Raw genomic sequence first — 19,460 nt, 5'->3', positions numbered from 1 at the left:
GGTTTTAGAGTTTTCCTTTTAAAGCATAAAATATTTTTTATGGGCAGTATATGTTATAACTAGACTTTCATATACCCTGAACTGTATAATAACATCTTTGAAAACTGTTTTAAGAATGTGTGTATGGGACAGAAAGTGTCATGTTGACCTTTAGTTTTAGTTCCTGAGCTTATATGATTTAGCATTTTAACAATGAGTTCTAAGAAGAATACTCTGTTTGGAAGAAGGAAGAAACCTCTTAAAATGTCTTTTCCCTTAAGTTTGTATAGTCCTGCTTATAATATATATGACAGAGTAAATGGTAGTGTTCACATTGTCAATGTATAAATATTTGTACTGATATAATTTGAGTGCAGTAGGATCTAATGTTTTGTTCCTTGATAAGTAAAGGAAAAGGTGGTGTAAGAGTGTTTCTTTTATCCTAAAGATAAAAACGAAAGGATGGGTAATTTGGCCTTTGATACTACATTTTGAATATTAGGTAGTGGAAAATATCCTTAGAATTTTGTAAGATTCAACTAAATTCTTAGAAGAAGCCAAAACCTAAACGAGGAACATGTTCTTGGGATACAAGAGTTAATGCTTCTGGCAGGAGTTGTTTTCAAACATGGAAAATGTGTGAAGTGTACAAAGGCTAACTTTCTCATGCTCATGTTAAAATTGGGTGATGGTGTATATGAAATTGCTTTACATGGCTTGTAACTCCTACTATAAAACTAAATATATGAAATGGGTAAAGAATACCTACAGGCAGTGTGAAGAGTTGGACCGGGAGTCTGAACTTTAGTCAGTTACATGACTAAAGTCATGCTCTTGGCCTTTATTACTACCTTTTTTAGCAAAACAGTATCTTTATATGTGAGTTTTGCAACCTCTTTGACATAAATGACTATGTGTTAAATGGCATAAAGGCCATGACATCAAGGATGTGATTTCTGGTTTGATTGCTTAGTAGCCATCCCTACCGTTAAAAAACAAAACAACAACAAAAAACCCATGAACTAGGTATATAAAAGTTGCATTTTTTGTTATGATACTGAGAGTATATGAAAGTATGAAACAAATCCTACGTCGTTTGTATTAGGCATCTACTACAGAAAACATCTCAAAGATTTTTATCTCTCATCTCTGGTCAGTCTTGAATTGTGCTATTCTTTCTGAAGTCCTTTACGAGAACTGTTTTATGGTGCAGGTGGATAAATTGGAATTGTGTGTTTTTATACCCTTTGCCTTCCTGTCTTTAGTGTGATAAATAGTGGTGGTAGAGCCGTAGTGCATGGTGATCTGAAGTACATGGGTAGATACTGGCAAAGTGCATTAGTATTTGCTGTCCATTTCCTTGACCCCTCACCAACACCCTCCTGTCTTTTCAGTAAGATGGGGCCAATTAAGTTTTCCACCATGGTAAAATTTCTGTTTATAACCTCTGGTAAGCAAATGGAGTACCCAGGAAAATCCATAGTGAGCATGAGGGTCAAAAGATGTTTTCTAAACTTCATTTCATGAGACACAGCCGTACTTGTTCTTTAAAACGAATGTTCCATTGACAGACAAGTTTGAGAAATGCTTCCCTTGATAGTTTCCTATTTAAGAGCCAAACTGCAGATCATCAGCATATTACAAACCACATATTAAGATCCTGCAGTAAAGAAACTAGTTTTCTGGCCTTATTTGACCACAGAACTTGTTTTAGGGGATATCTGCTTAATACTAGATTTACATTGAGCGTATAAAAGCTTTCATTTAATTATCAGACAATCTGAAACTTCTCTGTAACCTGTTGGTAACAGTAAAATATGTGCAGGTTTCAAATATGAACATCTATGGTAATGAGCTGTATAATGGATTAAAAAGTTGAGTAGGCAAGTAAGAACACAAAGGAACTCTTCTAGTGGCCGTGTTTTGACTTAGCCCACTGACATCTTCTTAGTATGGGTTAAAACAGTGTTTGGAAGGGTCTGACTCATTTAGCTGTAAGCATAGATTACCTCAGATACGTTGTTTTTAATTATGAGTGTCTTAGTAAATATTTGTATAGAACAAAATAGTCCAGTAAATGGTAGGTTTCTAAAACTGGATTTTGAATGGTTGTACTTTACAAAGTGGGCCTATATTTCTAAGAAGCTACTATTAATACATCTAGAAAGATTGAAAGAATGTGTGAGGATTTGGACTCTGCCCTGTGGTCTTTAGCATTAGCCAATTTTTGTAGTTTCTCAGTACACATTTTTAGGGTTAAATTTGAGTTCCTGGGTCTAATTATCCAATTTATCCTACCTCCCCGGGAGCTGCCAGGCCAGCTCTTTGTATTCTGTTTTTGTAAGAGGCGGGCATTAATTGTTTGGGTTGTAAGAAAACTATGAGATAACTCTTTGGGAAAAACATCTAAGTTGCTCTTTGTCATTTTTCTTAATCTTCCCTTATTTAAATAATGCCAAATTTAGGAAACTGTATCTCAGGTAAAAAAAAAAAAAAAAAAAGGTCTAGTAGGAAAGTGTGTGCCTCTTTCCTAAGTCCTAAAAAAGAGTGTATAATTTTTAGATTGTTTTGGTGTTGGCAAATTAATGTCACTATTTTGATAGGATGAGGATTAGAGCAATACATTGAGAAACCTCTTCAGTAGTAAATATAGTAATCTTCTTTTTGGCCTACATTCTATTTATTATGTTGTTTTTCAGACCCTTTCTTTGGTTTTGTGCCCAGCTTTATGCTTCATCCCATTTCCTGTCTCTAGGCATTCGTCATGAGAAGCCACTGCTGCTTGTACAGTTTAGCTGATGTCGGTCCATCTCTTTTGAGTTTATGCGCTTCAGAGTCCTTGACACCTGCTGATGCTGCATTCTAGAGGAGTGAAATAGATTTTAGGATGCAAGGAATCAGTAATAGAATGTTAGAATCAGAAAAGTCCTTGAGGTGACCTTAGGCAGCTCCCTCACATAACAGGTAAGCTGAAGCCCAGGTTTGTTTAAATGACTAATTAGTCCAAAACCACATGGCTATTAAGCAGTAGAGTAGGGACCAGAATTCTGGTTTTCTGTTTTTTCCTGGGATATTTCCTCCTCGCCTTTTGTTGGAGGCCAGAACTCATGAAAAATGAACTTCAGGACTAACTGATGAATTTATAGTGAGACCCCTAACTTGTATAAATTCACCAAGGGGCATCTTCTGGTGTATGTGTCATCTTCAGAAGGGGAAGGAGAGATTTTTGAGAGTAAAGGACTGAGGGATACATAAAATGAAGAACGTCCATGCTTCTCTAGAAACTTCGTAATCTGTAGTTTTGTATTTGGATATTATAGCCCAGTGATTCCTAAATCTGGCTGCACATCCTCCTGTGAGGGAGTGTTTAAAAATAGAGATTCTGGAGACCTTGGGAATCTGTTGTCAGAAATCTCCCCAGGTGATTTTGACGGGCAAGCAAGCACTTTTGGGAATCACCCTTTTAAAGTAGTCAGTAGAGTACTTGCATTGGAATCTGTTGGGATGACTACTAGAAACGCAGCTTCCTGGACCATGCCCAGACCTACTGAATCAGAATCTTTGAGGTGTAGGGCCTAGAATGTTCCATTTACCTGGGAGTTACTCACTTCTTTTCCTGAACATTTTTCAGGGAGATAGAACCAGAATTAACCAGGTTTATCTGAACTCTGGCTAGAGATGGGAGAGTTGTTACAACCACAGTGCCTAATTCTGTGGTAAACTAAGTTTCAGGCGCTGCCCCCTCCCCAGCATTGGTTTCTGATGCGTTAACTCCTAGTATTCAGTACTAGAGATGTCAAAGTCACTAGGCTGTGTCTTTACTGAACACCTGACCTGTCCCTGAAAGGGTGTGTGTACATGTGTAATTATTTTTCAGAATTCCAAGAGAGCTTGTTCTGTCATTGTTACTTTTCCTTTCTTCTAATAGAAGAGCAAGGGAAGTTAGTTGAAGACCTCAGGTCATGAGTGGTACTCCTTTTTGTCTTGGTGTGATGGCTTCACTCTTATTCTAGGAATTGTTTGAGGTGGGTCCTGTGGCGACCCCATCAGCTGTGAACTAGAATCTTTCGTTCAAAAAGGAAAAACAAAGAGCTGAAGGGGGGCACCTGGGTGGCACAGTCAGTTAAGCATCCCACTTTGGCTCAGATCATGATCTCACGGTTCTTGGAGCCTGCTTCAGATTCTATGTCTCCTTCTCTCGCTGTCCCTCTCCCACTCCTCCCTCCCTCCCTCTCTCTCTCTCTCTCTCTCTCTCTCTCTCTCTCTCTCTCTCTCACACACACACACACACACACACACGCGTACGTGCTCTCTCTCTCCCTCAAATAAATAAATAAATAGACATTAAAAAAAAAAAAAAGGCCCAAAGAAACATATACAAACTATAGGTGACCCAAGAGGGACTTTGCCACTATTGATTACCTCTCAATAGGCAGTGCCATCTGTGGAAACACAGACTCCTCCCACCTTGTTTTGCCTTAGGGCCTGTGTGGTAAAATCTTTTTTTTAACACGAAGGTTCTTAGCCAGATTTGAGTTATGTCTGTTGCTTCCTGAGAACGTTGAAGTTAGTTTTGATTGTTGTTTTTGTTATCAAAATAATGTGCTTTTCAAATTTCATTGTAATGCCATTGTATTCTTCCCTTCTCTTTTTGTTTGCTGTTTATCAAATAACTGACAGTTTTTATTTTATTTATTTTATTTAAAAATTTTTTTCTTTTAATGTTTATTTATTTTTGAGACAGCGAGAGACAGAGCATGAATGGGGGAGGGGCAGAGAGAGAGGGAGACACAGAATCTGAAGCAGACTCCAGGCTCTGAGCTGTCAGCACAGAGCCCCACATGGGGCTCGAACTCATGGACCATGAGATCGTGACCTGAGCTGAAGTCGGACGCTTAACCGACTGAGCCACCCAGGCGCCCCTTATTTTATTTTTTTAATTTATTTATTTTGAGAGAGTACGAGCAGGGGAGAGGCAGAGAAATCCAGGGGAGAATCCCCTGGAAGCGGGGCTCAAACTCAAGAACTGTGAGATCGTGACATGAGCTGAAATCGAGTCCAATGCTTAACCGACTGAGCTACCTAGGAGCCCCTCCCCTCCTTTTTTTTTTTTTTTTTTCCCATAAACAAATACAATCTTAGCTTCTCAGAATTGAAACAGATAAATGGTATTTTATTTTTCTAATGCATGCCTTCAAATTTAATAGCACTTACTACTGTGATGAAGTCAATCAGAATGAGTGAGCCTCAGGCTGTTTTGCTGAACATTAATTTGAAAAGGTGGTTGTGTGTGTCAGTTACAATCCTAAGGTTAGTTGTTCAGTGTCAGTAGTATCAAGAGAGTAAGAATTCTGATTCTTTCAGACAGATAGTTGAAGAGGGCAGAGTGGGTGGCTGGCTGGTGGTAGCTTAATAAACACCTCACTTTGCAGACTCTGGGTACTGTTTAATTAGAGATTTAGCAGAAAGGCTGTTGTGTGCTCAGGTCTTCACAAAACAAGACAACTTGGCTCTACAAGGTAGATGCTTTGGTGGTCCCTAAAGTATTAACTATGGAATGCAATACGTTTGAATATAGCTATTCTTAGATTTTAGTGACTAAACTTGTATAAAGTGATTTTGTTGTTGTTGTTTTTGGTGGTGCTGAAGAAACTTTATGTATATTTATCAATATGTATTTAAACCTAATTTTTTAATTGCACCTTTGTCTTTTCCAATGGTCATGGCTAATCAGTCATTTAAAAATTTGATGTTATTACCATAGAAGCTTTTTTAAAGTTTTGGGGGAAAGACTTTAAAATTCTTCTATGTTCATTTTTTTCCACTCAAACCTTGAACTGGAGGTGTTTTATAGAACATATTTCTGTGTCAGCATTGATTAATGTAGATGATGAATTTCAGGATGATGAAATTAAAAATTTATCAAATTTAGGAAATTAAATATGGTTCTTTACCATTATCAGGGAAGAGAAACTTTTTCTTAGTTCTCTTAGTTACATTCACAGGCCCCCAGGGATTGAACCTAACAAAGGATAGATTATACAGTGTTTTATGTCAGTTATATCTCAATGAAACAGGGAGGGGAGAGATTTAACAGAAGAGGCACACAATTTTTATTAGCATTATATGTGCACTGGAATTCACAAAAAAAGAAAAATAAGTGGTTAGACTCAAGGCTTATATACCATTTTAACAAAGGAAAGGGGGTTTGGGTTCTGAGGCATGATAAATTGTGAGGAAGTGACCAGGAATTTACAAGGGGGAAACTAACAGAAGGTATTGAGCCATTTTATATTTTAGCAAGGTTTGTTCATTTTGGTGCCAACTCTCCGTCTCTGGTGGTGAAAGTTTCTCTGCTCTTTCTGGCACAGAGGAGGGGGACCTCTGCCCAAGGGAAATTTGTGATTTGCTTTTTAGGCAGAAAAGAATAGGGTAGAGAACTCTTTTCTGTGTCTGTTGGTTCTTAATTGTCTTCTGTTTGGAATACTCCTTAGGCAAAACTAGTGTATTTGGGGTGATATCGTCTAGGACCCTCTTATCATACAGTAAATTAACTCTTGGTTAACAAACCTAAACAGAAAAGGCTCTTGGGATGTTCCATGGTAGTGCAACCTGAAATGGCTAGTTGCTGGGAAGAAAAGATAACTGTTGTGAGGATATAGAAGAGTTTGAAACAGAATCATTGCTGATTAACTTCTCAGTCATTGAGATTTCAGTTTCTCTGATTTTCTTGATGTTGATATTTATGTCACTTTGTTTTATTCCATTAGAAGAAAATGAAGAAAAGTATTGCAACTCCCTAGAGCTGATTACACATTTTTCAAAAGCTTTTTAAGAATATTTACTGGGAGAATGAGGTTGAATCTGTTGTGCAAATGAGGCTTAGGAGTTTCGATTCCATGCCTTCTTGACCCATATCCTCATTGGGGCTTCTAGAATCATGATATTTGTCTAGTCAGTAGATTAAGAGCACGTGTTTAGTGCCTTTGACTTGATTCCTTTATTAATTTGATACAAAACACAAACATTGTTAATGCATTCAAATTAATAGAAAATGTGGTTGAAGTTCTTCTGTAAAGAGTTCTCCCCTTGGGGGCGCCTGGGTGGCTCAGTCGGTTAAGCCTCTGACTTCGGCTCAGGTCATGATCTCACAGTTCCTGAGTTTGAGCCCCGTGTTGGGCTCTGTGCTGACAGCTCAGAGCCTGGAGCCTGCTTCGGATTCTGTGTCTCCCTCTCTCTCTGCCCCTCCCCTGCTCATGCTCTGTCTCTCTCTGTCTCAAAAATAAAGAAAACATTAAAAAAAAATTTTTTTTTAAATAAAAAGAGTTCTCCCCTTCAAATTCAGCGAAGTGTGCATGCTTGTGTGCTATTTGCTATTGCAAATCTTTTCACACTTTTTGTTTGTTTTTGTTTACTTCTGCATTGGGATTGGTAGCATAGAGTAGAAATCACTTTCAATTTATTATTTAGTGGCTGTCCTAATGATGGACAGATAATATAGATGAGAAAGAAAATGGCGAAGGTAATGGGAGAAGAGCTGTTTTTAAATTCTGATACAGGATTTCTTCTTCCTTTTGTAATCCATACAATGTTAAAATCCTGTCTATCCTCCGGTGTGAAATTGACTCCCTTTATGATTTACTACAAAATAAACCTGTTTCTTTTGATGGTTCTTACTTCACTATCATCTTATCTATTGCACTACGTTTGTAATAGCCTTTTTTTAACTTTCTAAATTATGAATAGAGCAAAGCATTTTTATTTTGCACCTGTTGGAACATTTCTTTTTAAATGTTTCCTGAACAGAATAGTTGGTCATTGAAACTAAAACTGTGCTTTACAATTCGCCAACTTCTTCTGAGCTTGTTCTAAGTTAATTGACTCAGTGGAGTGCATTGCTACTACTGAATTTTGAGAGCTGTGGAAACCCTCAGCGCTTGCCTTTTCAACTAAAAAGGTCAGCTTTAAAAAATATTTCCTGGCATTTTACTTGTGAGTGTCGTTTGATTTGATGCAGTGGCTTTAGTTAGCATGTTTTACTCCTTAAAACGTGGTTTCGCTTTTTAAAGTTTTACAGTGTCAATATTTTGACACCCTTGAATGTCCTTTTATTGGTGATGGTTTCTGTCATCAACTGTATTCTGAGGAGCTTTAAAGCTGTAAAGCAGCATTGGCAGCTCTTCCAAGTATTGTGAAGAAACAGATCTCAGTTAAAACGATCTTTTTGTGATCCAACTACTCAACCTTATGTTGTATATCATATTTAGTTCATTGAGGGGCAATCATTCTACATTGTTCCAAATAAGAGCAAAGATTCTTATGCTGTATACCTCCTTCACAAGGGGGGTGGGGCACGTGGGGATGCAAGATGGAAGTATTCAATTTGAACTGTGTTCATTGCCTTCCTTTGTATCTTTCCTTGTGAAATGGACTTGAATGCAGTGGTAATAGGATTTACCAAACCCCTATGTACACTAGGGTTGTTATTTGCTTAGCTTGGGATCAAGTTCTCAGGATTAACATTGAAACAAAATGCCTGCTACTCCCCAGCTAGGCAGTTGGCCTAATGAGGCTATTTTAGAAGTGTTAGTTTAGAAAGACCACGGTACACTGAGTCCATATCCTAGTCTAGCCACTTACTAGTCTAGCCACATAATGTAGCCTTATGGGAGCCATTTGCCTCAAGTTGAGTTTCTTATAGAGTGGGTAGCATACGGGCATACTCTTTCTCTTGTCTCCTTCTTACCAGTTAATACACATTCACTTATATGACAGTTGCAGACTCTTTTTCCTTAGGTAAAACAATTTTTGAAAAAAATCTTCAGAGAGATCTATTGCCTTAGAAGTCTTATGATTTCTCAGACATCACATGGGAAGAAGAATCCAAAGCTAATGTCTTGTTCTTCACTTTCTAGGTGATTTGAACAAGATAATTGATTTTCTAGGGGTGGGACAAAGTGGGAAAAGGAAGTTCAAGGCAAGACTTGGGAGCCCAGAAAGATGATTCATGGTACTACATCAGTCTCCATGAACTAGAGTGATGGAGTGTGGAGTTATTGCTCTGTGTGGTATTGTGTGCGTGTTATTCAGAATGAATGAGCTTAACTTAAAATATGAAGGTACTCTCGCTGAGCTTCCCCAGTGGTCTATTACTGGCGTAAGGTCAGCAAGTTGTTAAATTGAGTCATGAGGTACTGGTTAGATAAAAAGTAACTGAGCCTTATTTTCACTTTTATGGACATCTTCTTCCCTAAAATTAGTACCCCTTTACTATCAGTTGTAAACACTATTACCAAATACTCTGATTTCATAAAATAAGACGTTCAGGTAGGGAAATGCAGAGACCTGTATGTTTGAATGTTAAGAAGCCCAGTGTTCCTATAGTGTTAGCAGATCAGAGGACTTTAAGACAAAAAATTGCTATCTCTTTGTTTTCTCTTTGTTGGAATATTCATTGAAAACATTTAAAGCCTTGCTTTTATTCAGTCGCCACAGACTTTACAGATTACAGTTTGTGTAAGGGGGGTGGCGATTTCCACGAGGGCACAGTTAACTTAGCAGATGCAATTTTACATCGTGTTTTCCTTTTTTTGTTAAATCCGTATGCATATTGTGAATTAGAGTTTATTTTTAGCTCTTAATGAGTTCTTTTCTCATCATTGTACTTTTTGTTGGAACTCTGTTTTCTACATAATGCTTTGGTTTTGAAGGGGGAGTGTATATGGCTCACAAGTCCTGTAATCCACCCCCAACCTCCTGTCCAGCTCAACAGAAATTTGCATTTTTGCATTTGAGGTGATAGATCTCTTTATTTTTTTTTTTTACTTTGTAGACTAGTTGCGGTGATGTCCTTGACTCTCCACAACCTGTTTGACCTTTGGGCTTTATCCTGAGAAAGTCAAATTCTCCTTTTAAAGTAAGGTTTAAAGGAGGCACAGCAGCATGTAAACCGGCAAACCTGAGTCATTTCATTGTATTCAAGGTCACTGGAGCCTGAGGGAACAATTTTATTTCCCCACATTTTGATGCTTTAAATCCAGTCTTAAGGAGCCACCAGGTCAATAACACAGTGGCCTCCAAGGCACTGTTTTCTGAATCCTTTTTCCTAACCCTGGTACTGGTCCCTGAGAGCTTTTTTCATACATCTGAAAGGAATTAATAGTTTGCTTTTCATCTACTTTAAAATGTATTGAGTAGGCTGGTTATAGTGTGTTAAATCAGTTCCCCCAGGGAGTCTGTGGGACATATCATCAGTATCAGTGGTTTGGGGGCAGTCTTCAGTTTTTGAAAAGATCAAATAACTGTTTTTATCTTTTTCTTTTTTATATTACTTTTATTTTTTCACTAGTCACTGATGCAGAATTGTTAACTGTAATTGTTTGAAAGAATATCCAGTGGTTTTATGTTCTCACCCTGCAACCTGTTAAGATATTTATGTAAGCTTAAAGGATTACAATGGGATATCTGTTCAAGTAGCTTTAAGTGGAAACATGGCATGGAGTTCGGGAGGGGGATGGCGTGGCCAGGGTATCACTAGGTTTTAGGAAATGATATGGAAAGCCTTTGAATTACACCTTCATTAGCCTGTAGATTCTACATTCAGAGAAAACAGTTGCTTTGGGGACGATAATAGTCTCATGTAGCTCCTGGTCACTTTGTGTTTCCTTTGGAATTTTGCTTTACCTGTTTTAACATAGATGAAAATGACAGAATGGAAGCAAAGGGACAGGTTAGCTCTGTGAGGAATAATGGAATCCAAGGTCTTGGGGCAAGAGGCAAGACTGGGAAGTCATTATGTCTGACTGTAATGTAAGATTTTAAATTGGAGGGCAATCATGTGATAAGATTTGATAGCTAATGTAGTTATCACTGTGATTAACCTTTAGTTTTTGTTTCTGGATATTCAATCAAAAGCCTTGAGAATTGCTGGGAAGGAAAAGAAATTCTGGGTTAATTTCCATGTTTTAAGAGTGCAAGGGCTAAAAATGAAGATGTGCAAGTAGCATGGAATAGCATAATTGAAATTTTTAATCGTATGTTTAATCTTTCATATTCTGGAGGCTTACGAAAAAGAATGTGTCCCTCTCTCTTTCTTCAGAAGAATGCTGTTTAGAGTCAAACTTTATCTGAATCTCAGCTGATCTCAGAGGTATCTGTAGTTTTTACACCTTTATAACTTACAACTGTGTGTAGAAGATAGAGTTTTTTAAACACTGTATAAGTTCTACTTCCTTTTAGTCTCAGATGTAATTCTTTTAGAGAAGAGCAGAGATCAAGAACCCAGATACAGTATAGAAGGTTTTGGGTTAAAGAGATTCGTATCAGTGTGTGTGTGTGTGTGTGTGTGTGTGTATTTTTTTTAATGTTTATTTAGTTTTGAAAGGGAGACAGAATGTGAGCGGGGGAGGGGCAGAGAGAGGGAGACACTGAATCTGAAACGTGCTTCAGGCTCTGAGCTGTCAGCACAGAGCCTGACCCAGGACTTGAACTTGTGAACTGCAAGATCATGACCTGAGCTGAAGTCAGACACTTAAGTGACTGAACCACACATGTGTCCCTGTGTTTTCTTGCTAGGAAATATTCTGGCTTGAGGATGGTAACATTGGTAATCTAGATATAAGTGGAATACCTTAATAATGTTGGTGCTCATGAGGACAACTAGTATAAGCCCTTAATTTATGGATTTGTTTGGGAATAGGGTTTGACTACTGAGTAAGTGATCTGGCACAATGCATAAGATTTTTCAAGTTTTACTGAAATAAAGGAGATTAGTTTATGATATATAACTATTTAATCGCCTCCTTTTTTTTATAAATAGCAAGGAAGAAATTGTCAGCAACCACCTAAGAAAACTCCTTAACACTAAAGGCTATTGAATATTGGAATGAGCTGAAAGACTAGTGTTTAGTGAAATCTTCATTTGAGTGGTGTACTTATAATTGAATACCTGGCGTTTTGTATAGCACTTTACAGTGTAGGAGGCTCTTTAACATGACTGACTGGAATGTTCTGGTATGAATATATTTGTGTAACTTAACTTGACAAGGGCAAGGTGGATGGTAGAATCACAGGGGGTGAACATTAGAGTCCCTTTAGCCCAGCTTTATTCACGGATGAGGTATCATTTAACACATCTACATCTTAGGGTTTAGTTAGCAGGGAGGCCTTACGCTCCTAGCCCCCTTTTTCTTTAGGAGACACTTTCTGGCAAAAAGATGAATTTTTCTGAATGAGAAAACTTTTGCCACTTGTCTTTGCCCTTCTCTTGAAATGTGTTTACAGAATTGCTGTATGATGTGACCCAAATAGCCTATAAGTTCTGTCTGTAGAAGTTGCTTCCCACATCAGATGGTGCTTAATATTTAATCTGGTGCCATAAAAACACAGCATTTTCCCCAAGAATGAGCCTCCGATATGTGAACAAACTTCAGATATGTATTCAAGTAACTTCTGTAATAGCAGATGAAAGAAAGCATCATTTTAAAAGTCCTTAAAATGAATTAGTTTAGGTGCTTTTTATTTCTTTAATTTTTTTTTAGTAATCTCTGCGCTCAACGTGGGACTTGAACTCATGACCCTGAGATCAAGAGTCACGTGCCCTTCGACCGGGCCAGCCAAGTACCCTAAAATTCTTTTCCCCACCATCCTGCTTACAGGTTCATGGGTACTTGAGACGATAAAACGACAGTGAGCTAAGAAGATTATTTTCATGTTTAGATTTTTCCTGTTTCGTGGGGAAATTGTATCCAGAGTTAGTAGCAATGGTCAGATATATTAAGTTGTGGAGTATATGACTTGGATATTTCATTTTCAATGCACTTTCTGGTCAGTGGTGAGAAAGAAGCCTCTGTGCTTCTCCAGGTCAGTATTGTGGTGCATTTACTGTGATGCTGATGTGGACAGTACCACATCACTTTTGTGTGCTAATGAGGCATTGTCTAAACAAAATCTTTTAAGCATTTGCCGTGTAAAGTGTTCATGTGACTTTTAAATTTGGAGGATTACAATAGTTCCTCTTTTCAACTTTTAAACTAGGTTATTTTGTCAGAGATGCTATGTGTGATATGAATGTGGCAATCATGGGAGCCAGACCATTTGTATTTCTTTTTAGAAGCCATCTGTTAATTGGCAGGCAAATTGCCCTACAGTCTCAAGAGTGGCTTGCTGTTTCGTAGCTGTCCCTTAGCAAAAACAAAATGGATATTTTTGTCTGGTACCTCATTGACTTAATTTGTAGCCATCGTTCCCATCTGATCTGTAGCCTTTAAACTTTGACATCGTACTGCTGGCTTCCTCTACAGATTATGTTGTATTGGGATTCTTTTCTCCTTCCTGCTTCAGAGAGGGCTTTCTTGAGGTCCTTGAAGCTGTGTCTGCAGTATTTAAATAAGTTTTCTTTATAGTCAGCATTTATATCTGAACCTGACCAAACACAATTGGTCTGTTTGGGGGTTCCTAAGTATAAAAATTAGTGCTTTTATGTGACTATTTTAAATTGAGAGGGAGAGGGAAAAACAAAAACATGTTCCTCATATCTTCTTGAAAACCTGCCTTTATTAAATATAAACTAAACAAAATGTGCTGTACAAAGAGAAAGAAAATCACATGTTATTTATACCTAAATCTTTGTGTCAGTTGGGGACAGTGGATGTCCTTTGGAATTTTACTTCCTTTGTTTTTGCTAAAAATATCTCTAATTTAATTATGGTCCTTGTTTTTGAAATAAAATGAAGTAAAGTGGAGAGTTGCCCCTGAGTGAAAGCCTTGTTACATATATTGTGGATACTTGATCAATGATATAGATAAGGTGAAATGATCCGTGTTTTTACTTTATTTGAAACTCCCCCCCCCCCCCCCCCCATTGATGTGATGCTATCCAGGGTCCCCTTCTAAATGATCTAGCCTTATCCCCTTTCTCTTTTTTTCTGTTTTACCGTTTATACGTGTAGGACTTAGGTATGTGCGTGTATGCATTCAGAAGTCATGTATAACCTTGTGATAGCTGCACAAAATTTCAAAATAAGGTTTAACACTTTTGTGTTCATTTATGGTAATTAGTAACACTTTCTGTCCACTCATAAGAGCAGCTAAACTGGGGGGAGTGGAATTCAGGTATATATATTTTACAGCTGTGTAAAAGAGGTCTTAGAAAATTATTAAGAGTTGCCTGGGTAGTCATGTTTGGTTTTGCTCTCTGGTGGGTGGGGTTTTCCGTATCTATTAGGTGCATAGTGAACGAATATATTGGAGAGGCTGTTGGGTTGGTAGTGTGTTAAGCGCTGAGTATTAAGGTTCAGGAGGTTCCTGGTCTCTTGTTACTCTTATGAAGGTGAGAAGTTATGCCATAGAAGTACTGAGCTGTTGGGTAGGAGGAGTTGCCTTTGATTCCATTTCTGGCCCTTATTATGGAATGCCCACTGAAAGAAGAGAGTAATTTGTCCAAAAGTTCAATTTTCAGGATAGGAGACTTGGAATGGGTTAATCATGCTCCTCCTCCTCCTCCTCATCCTCCTTCATAATATTTATTTATTTTTGAGAGAGAGTGCACAAAAGCAGGGGAGAGGCAGAGAGAAAGGGGGGCAGAGGATCTGAAATGAAGAAGACTCTGCGCTGATGGCAGCAGGGCCTGATGTGGGGCTCGAACTCATGAACTGTGAGATATGACCTGAGCTGAAGTTGGCCACTTAACCGACTGAGCCACCCAGTCACCTCAAGGGTTGATCATGCTTTACCCTCTACGGTAGGAGTAGAGGTGCAGAGGCTCAGAAAATGGTAGCATGAGCAAAAGGTTTGTGGAATAGGAAAATAAGGAATAGATGAGAGGTTAGCTGATTCAGACTGGGGCAGTTTTAGGGCCTTTTGAAAGAGGTTGTGGGTTTTTATCCTGTAACTTTTGTTTTTTTAGAGATCTCTGGGGATTTGACTGAAAGGGATTTGGGTCACGTCCCTTTTCTGGACTGTCAAAAACTTCTTCCTCGGTGGTCTTGATCCTAGATCTGTATGTCCTGATTGTTTCAGGCTCCCAGAGTTAACCTCCCTACATTTCTCAGTTTCTCTCTCCTCTTTCTTCATTGTCCCTCCTTGCTTGGTGGGTGCTGCAGTATGACCACTACTGACGTTCGTGTGGGGCAGGCCTGCTCTCAGTCGGCTTCCTTACCTCTACATACCCCACGTGCTGTTCAGTCATTGTGCCGTTGGATCAACCATCTCCTCTGTTCTCTACACATTAGCTCTTCTCCATATGCCTATTTCCTTAATTTCTCTGTCAAGAAACTCCTAGCTTCTTCTGTGTTTCAGTCAACTAAATATATCTTTTGCAAGTTTGTCCTTGTTGAGCCTGAAACTCCGTGATTAACCATTAGGTGTTCATGTTCACTAGGTGCCTGCATCTCCCTTATTTACTGTCTTGCTTTAAATTTTTGAGCAAAGATCTTAAGAGGGCAGAGAGCATGTGGCATTGATCCCACCTGCTTTTCTTTAGCTAGGAAACCACACTGTGCGTATAAAAGCATTTTAATGCAATCTGCTGACGAGAGAAGTGTCTTGTGTGGGAGACAATTTTGGCAGTAGCAAACATGTTTGGCTTTAGCCATAAGAATTGCTTTCTGAGTTTCTGGAAAAAGAGTATGCAAATCAAGTCCTGTTTTAAATGAATCTTTTTATAATGTGGATATCTCTAATCTGTTTTGTAATGATGGATTTGTTTTGAGGATTTAAATGGTTTGTGCACCTGCAGGATGCCATTCCTTTTTTTTTCTTTTTCTTTTTTTCTAAGGGTTTCTTTTTTCTTTTTTCTTTTTTCTTTTTAATCTTGATGGATTAAGAAAGAATGGTGAAATTCTGGTCAATCGATTACATGACAAAGAACAAGAAAAAAAATTGCAGGTGTATTTGGAGATTATGAATATCCTAGTTGAAAACTTGTGAACTTTGGATGCAAAGCACTCTGCCTCAGTATTATTCCCAAACTTGGCCAAAGGCGGTTAAGTGTATGCTGGAAAGACCGACTTTAGAAAGGTCAATACTGGCTTTGAACAACCAGCTAGCTGTGTGCCTTTGAGCAAGTTAATATGCATCTCTGGGCCTCCAAATTTACAATCATAAAATTGGTACGGATGTATCTGTACAGAGCTTTATTGTGAGAATTAAATATGAATATGTATAAGGCTAATAAGTTGATGGCAGTTTATAATTAGGCAGTGGTACTATTTGCTTCTAGAAAGCTTAGATAAAAGCAAGTATGGAGAAGTAGGAGCAGACTTTCCCATAGACTTAAGTGAGCTTTTCGAATGGGAAGGGTTGGGTTGGTGAACCTTTAACTGTGGATGAGAGATTTTATTTTATTTATTATTTATCTTTATTTATTTATTTATTTTACAAATTATTATGTGTTCAAGAAGAAAATATTTCTCTAATAAGATTTCTTTTTTAATCAGGAGGACGTGGTGGAATTTGTAGACTGATGTTTCCCCTTGTTCCGGACAAAACAGGAGCTCACCATAGTGATTTGCAAGATTCTTTGACACAGTTCCAGAAAGGGCACTGAGTTAATTATAGTGCTTTAGGACCTTTAAATTTTTTCCTTGCAATATCAGAATAAAAAATAATGTCTTACACAGAGAGACAAACAGATTAAGAAGCTGTACTGCTTTTTGATGGACTGCTTACCAGTGTGTGTGTATGTGTGTATGCACGTGTGTAGATTGACACCAGCTGGTAGTGCAAGCAATAGCAGATGCCCTTTTTACTACTGCTGTTGTTAACTGGTTTCTCTCTTTGCCCCAGCAATATTTTGTGATGTATAGTTCTTTTGCCCTCATCTCAGATGATATTTGCTTGGATAATGCCATTGCCTTTTAAGAAAGCACAAGATAAAGCAAATAACACAGGCCTCTGTGTGTGTACAAAATTAATTACAAGAAATGTGTACAGAGTTAATTATAATTAACAAAGTAATGAGAATATGGCAGCAGACCTAGATCTTAAACTGAAAATAGTTTTTGCGTTAGCTCAGAGGGTTGTTTTTTTTTGTTTTTTTTTTTTTTTTCCATTTTTGTTCTCATCATGGGGCCAGGGGCCGCTAGGACTGCTGATTTTTCTTTGACAGCAACTAATTGCTGTCAGTAAGTGATGAGAACTGGCTTTTGTTTTAATTGTGGTGTTGAGATGCTACAATATCTCACTCTGTCTCTGGTTGGGGAACATCCAGTGTAAAATCTTATCCTAAGTTGTATATGCTAGAGCAATTAGTTTCTTTTCCCCACTTTGGATAAAGATCACATTTCCTTAATTTTCCTGGTCTTGGACGAAAGACATCTTAGTACCCATGTGCAGTACTCAAGAATTTAATATGCTGTTGCTGTTCTCGATAGCCTAAGACTGAATCATGTGGGAGTTCTTAACGTTGTCTGAAATTGTGATGTATTAAGAATCCACGGTTTCACCAACTTAAGCAAGGTCACGCTGCATTGCCAGCAGATTCATAATTACTGGGATTGGAACCATAGGAAAATAGAGCTCTACCAGTTGCATAATCAGAGGACAGATATGGCCATTAAAAGTAACTTGAAAGGAAGATGCCTTGGTGCTAGGGATGTTAACAGCTCCCTCTAGAATTAGGCTGCTTAGGTAATATTTACCAAATGATCACTATTTACAACTTGGATTTCAGCAGAAAAGTTACAATTTAAACTCTTCTGTATTATCTCAACATATCTGTGAAGTCCAGAAAACCATTTTAAAATATTGGGGCATTTTAGTCTTAGGCCAGCTTTATTAGCATTTGGGTGGAAGATAAGTCTCCGAATGAGCCATCTGTTTTCTGTATTATGTGAGCTTTCTAGGTTGAATTCTCCTTCCTTGTGCTAATCCCTGGTAATGTCCTTTGGGAAGCTGGTAAAAATGCTCTGAGCTTTCAGGGAGGCTGGCGTGTGTTCTGTAGTAATAGGATCTCACTAGTCCTCTGCCTCACAATTTGATCTTCCTCATTAGAGGGCAGTGAGGAGGACCTGTTTAATTTGACCTGAGTTAGTTGAGTGTTTAAATGAAAGGTCTTGCTGCATCTGGCATGCTGTATCTGAGGAGACTCGGGCCAAGTCAGGAATTAAAATTTGGAGCGAAAACGTGACTAGAAAGGGTTGCATCCCTCCGTTCTCCTAAGATCCTCTCAAACCTTTACCCTGATGTGTGTGGTGTCCACATGGTTTTGTTACATATCAGATCTGAGATATTAAGAAAGCTCCTTTGTAAAGTCTGGTGCTGCTTGCTTTGGTGCCAGAGTCGCAGTGCACAGCCTGTCTGAACAGACACACATAACCAATGCCCAAGAACAGAAAGTCCATCTGAAGAAACACAACACATTGGCAACTTGATTGTGTGTTTGGGGGAGGGAGGGGTAGGTGGGTCTTTAAAAAAAAAAAAAAAAAAAAAATCCTTCCCCGCCCTCCCCGCCCCTGCACCTCCTCCCTCTCCCGGAATTAACTTGTTTTCCTAATTCAAATTATTTGCTTTTTTTTTTTTTTTTTTAAATGGTGAAGTTTTATATAGGGGCTGTGTTTGGAGAATGAATCTTTTCAATTTGCTTTTTTTTTTTTTTTTTTTTTAAACTATTGCATTATTTAACCTTAGATTGTAAATAGTCTTGCTTGTCAGAGAGGACCATAGTGACCTGTTTCTGCTAACTGTGAGGTTTAGAAAAGATTCATGCTGCTTTTGTCCTTTTTTATTTCATAAAACATTGCTACTGCTCTAAATGAAATAATAGATACACATCAATCAGTGTAGTCACCTTTTATTGTTGATTCAACTACCAGGTTTTTACAGAATTCACTCTGCATTTTATTTGACTTGTACATGAATAGTCTCGGCAGACTTAATTATATTAGTGAAAAAGCACTTTCAACAAAATTATATGCTGACATCCCATAATTCATACTTACAGATTTGTGAAACAGATTTATGTAAATCTATCAAATTACTGTAGGTGACATTATTTTTTAAAACTGAGATTTCATTTAAAAGGTATTTGTAGAAATTTTTCATGAGAAATCTTACTTGAACTATTTAAAAAAATATCTCGCATCGCTCCCTTGTAAGGACAGAACACTGTAACATTTGAGCACCTTTGTTCTGTAATCCATCTGGAACAATGTAGGGACATGGGCAGCAGGACATCTCTCCTCTAAACCTAAGTTCGTGAAAGGCACACAGCTGTTTCTTTGTTCATTAGCTCGTTCATTTGTTCAGTGAACATGTAATTAATAATCTGTGCTAGGTTTTTCTGTGTCAGGAACTATGTGTGGCTTGCCCTTGCTCAACAGTTCAGTGGGGGTTCGGGTGGGGAGGAATCCAAATTGACTCACTACCCATGTGTGCTAAGATAAGGGTATATAATATAAGGGCTGTGGAAGGACTGAGGAGGATTGAACAGTGTGTATTGGGAGTGGGGCAAGTTGTGTCAGGGAAAGGGTCTTAGAGAAAGT

The 19,460-nt window shown here is 38.1% G+C and overlaps 1 protein-coding gene across 11 annotated transcripts in view; it reads left to right on the top strand.

The window, feature by feature from the left end:
* ELAVL2 (ELAV like RNA binding protein 2) overlaps nucleotides 1-19,460 on the top strand; it is a 201,176-nt gene that overhangs the window by 135,779 nt on the left and 45,937 nt on the right. The window lies entirely within an intron of this gene.

The sequence above is a fragment of the Panthera leo genome, chromosome D4 (assembly GCF_018350215.1).
Source record: "Panthera leo isolate Ple1 chromosome D4, P.leo_Ple1_pat1.1, whole genome shotgun sequence".
NCBI lineage: Eukaryota > Metazoa > Chordata > Mammalia > Carnivora > Felidae > Panthera > Panthera leo.
The sequence above is the reverse complement of the archived record's forward strand: the minus strand, read 5'-3'. Positions and strand labels throughout refer to the sequence as shown.